General features: G+C 43.8%; 1 long non-coding RNA gene across 3 annotated transcripts; it reads left to right on the top strand.

Moving 5' to 3' along the window:
* The first annotated feature begins 223 nt into the window (after window positions 1-223).
* On the top strand, window positions 224-2,584 carry LOC124018358. 3 transcript variants are annotated; one of them, XR_006835610.1, is made up of 3 exons: window positions 224-1,334; window positions 1,421-1,444; window positions 1,721-2,584. It is a non-coding gene; the product is annotated as an uncharacterized LOC124018358 (long non-coding RNA). The 3 variants fall into 3 exon arrangements; XR_006835611.1 differs by lacking the exon at window positions 224-1,334 and having other exon boundaries at window positions 1,362-1,444; XR_006835612.1 differs by lacking the exons at window positions 224-1,334; window positions 1,421-1,444 and adding an exon at window positions 1,466-1,674.
* Window positions 2,585-3,112: the final 528 nt, after the last annotated feature.

Raw genomic sequence — 3,112 nt, 5'->3', positions numbered from 1 at the left:
TGTTTCTCTCTCTCTCTCTGTTTCTCTCTCTCTCTCTTTCTCTCTCTCTCTCTCTGTTTCTCTCTCTGTTTCTCTCTCTCACTCTGTTTCACTCTGTTTCTCTCTCTGTTTCTCTCTCTCTCTGTTTCTCTCTCTCTCTCTGTTTCTCTCTCGCTCTGTTTCTCTCTCGCTCTGTTTCTCTCTCCTCTCTGTTTCTCTCTCGCTCTGTTTCTCTCTCGCTCTGTTTCTCTCTCCCTCTCTGTTTCTCTCTCCCGCTCTGTTTCTCTCTGTTTCTCTCTCCCTCTCTGTTTCTCTCTCCCTCTCTGTTTCTCTCTCCCGCTCTGTTTCTCTCTCTGTTTCTCTCGCTCTCTTAAAGTGAATTACAGAAACCCTTAACAAGGTTTCAGCCCTGTCCCTCTCCGTATCATAACAGATGGGGTCGACCATTCATTCATAGATTACAAAGCTGAATTGAGCCAGAAGCTGCTGTTTTTTTTATCCTTCTTCCCAGTTTTCTGGTTTCTATCAATAGTGAAGGAGGCAGTTGAGGGGAATCTCTTAAGGGACTTCAGTACTAAGTAACCTCCTCCATTTTGATATTCTTTTCCAGTCTGCCTAATTGATTTGATTCTAAGAAGGGGCTGTGTTTATACCCAGGTCTGTTGATTTGATTCTAAGAAGGGGCTGTGTTTATACCCAGGTCTGTTGATTTGATTCTAAGAAGGGGCTGTGTTTATACCCGGGTCTTTTATTGATTTGATTCTAAGAAGGGGCTGTGTTTATACCCAGGTCTGCTATTGCTTTGATTCTAAGAAGGGGCTGTGTGTTTATACCCGGGTCTTTAATTGATTTGATTCTAAGAAGGGGCTGTGTTTATACCCAGGTCTGTTATTGATTTGATTCTAAGGGGCTGTGTTTATACCCAGGTCTGTTATTGATTTGATTCTAAGAAGGGGCTGTGTTTATACCCAGGTCTGTTATTGATTTGATTCTAAGAAGGGGCTGTGTTTATACCCAGGTCTGTTATTGATTTGATTCTAAGGGGCTGTGTTTATACCCAGGTCTTTAATTGATTTGATTCTAAGAAGGGGCTGTGTTTATACCCAGGTCTGTTATTGATTTGATTCTAAGAAGGGGCTGTGTTTATACCCAGGTCTGTTATTGATTTGATTCTAAGAAGGGGCTGTGTTTATACCCAGGTCTGTTATTGATTTGATTCTAAGGGGCTGTGTTTATACCCAGGTCTTTAATTGATTTGATTCTAAGAAGGGGCTGTGTTTATACCCAGGTCTGCTATTGATTTGATTCTAAGAAGGGGCTGTGTTTATACCCAGGTCTGCTATTGATTTGATTCTGTGTGTTTATACCCAGGTCTTTAATTGATTTGATTCTAAGAAGGGGCTGTGTTTATACCCAGGTCTGCTATTGATTTGATTCTAAGAAGGGGCTGTGTGTTTATACCCAGGTCTTTAATTGATTTGATTCTAAGAAGGGGCTGTGTTTATACCCAGTTCTGCTATTGATTTGATTCTAAGAAGGGGCTGTGTGTTTATACCCAGGTCTGCTATTGATTTGATTCTAAGGGGCTGTGTGTTTATACCCAGGTCTGTTATTGATTTGATTCTAAGGGGCTGTGTGTTTATACCCAGGTCTTTAATTGATTTGATTCTAAGAAGGGGCTGTGTTTATACCCAGGTCTGTAATTGATTTGATTCTAAGAAGGGGCTGTGTTTATACCCAGGTCTGTTATTGATTTGATTCTAAGAAGGGGCTGTGTTTATACCCAGGTCTTTAATTGATTTGATTCTAAGGGGCTGTGTTTATACCCAGGTCTTTAATTGATTTGATTCTAAGAAGGGGCTGTGTTTATACCCAGGTCTGTTATTGATTTGATTCTAAGGGGCTGTGTGTTTATACCCAGGTCTGTTATTGATTTGATTCTAAGGGACTGTGTGTTTATACCCAGGTCTGTTATTGATTTGATTCTAAGGGGCTGTGTGTTTATACCCAGGTCTGTTATTGATTTGATTCTAAGGGGCTGTGTGTTTATACCCAGGTCTGTTATTGATTTGATTCTAAGGGACTGTGTGTTTATACCCAGGTCTTTAATTTGACCGCATTAGGACAGGGAACAGAAAGGAAGTGATGGTGGAGTCCCCCCCCCCTCCCCTCTAATGTCTCCACGTCTCTCTGAAGTCTGTTTAACTTCTGCCCCCCCCCTCTAATGTCTCCACGTCTCTCTGAAGTCTGTTCTTCTGAAGATGATATTCTGGACAGAATATCCCATCAAAATGGATCCCTCATTTTACATGCTGTCCTGGTTTTACTGTCTGTTTTCTCCAGATTTCCTTTTAAATTTATTTGTCTTCATTCTTTTACAGCGTGTTGTTATTCTGTCTCCTTTTTGTAGTTCTTCTTGTGTTTTATTCAAGCCAACTGTTTGAGGTTTCTCTCTTTTTTCCCCCGTAAAGACATTAAACATTTACCAGATGTAGATGGAAAACATGACCATGGTGGTATTTATCATTCTGTGGAATTCAGCTGCCGGTGCATTGAAGCAACAAAAAAAAACAGTTTTGAAATAAAATATAATAAAAATAGAAAATGTTGTTCTCCTGCTGTAATTGAAAATGTTTTCCCTCTTGAGGGGGGAGTTCTTAAAGACAGAGGTACGGTCTGTTTAAAGGTAAGTGAGATGGTTTTTCTCAGTACAAGGAGTGGTATGTTAGCCAAACAGACTGGTAACTGTGGTGTTGAGGGGGGAAACACAAGCGATGATCCACTAGGTACTGGAGCCCTGGGCTCCACTTGGCCCCTCGTCTCTGACCTGTGCTCGTCTCTGACCTGGGCTCCACTTGGTCCCTCGTCTCTGGCCTGGGCTCCACTTGGCCCCTCGTCTTGGCCTGGGCTCCACTTGGCCCCTCGTCTCTGGCCTGGGCTCCACTTGGCCCCTCGTCTCTGACCTGGGCTCCACTTGGCCCCTCGTCTCTGACCTGGGCTCCACTTGGCCCCTCGTCTCTGACCTGGGCTCCACTTGGCCCCTCGTCTCTGGCCTGGGCGCCACCTGGCCCCTCGTCTCTGACCTGGGCTCCACCTGGCCCCTCGTCTCTGGCCTGGGCTCCACCTGGCCCCT

This window comes from Oncorhynchus gorbuscha, unplaced genomic scaffold, assembly GCF_021184085.1.
Source record: "Oncorhynchus gorbuscha isolate QuinsamMale2020 ecotype Even-year unplaced genomic scaffold, OgorEven_v1.0 Un_scaffold_487, whole genome shotgun sequence".
NCBI classification, from domain to species: Eukaryota; Metazoa; Chordata; class Actinopteri; order Salmoniformes; family Salmonidae; genus Oncorhynchus; species Oncorhynchus gorbuscha.
Note: the sequence above shows the minus strand (reverse complement) of the source record. Positions and strands in the feature narration are given on the sequence as shown.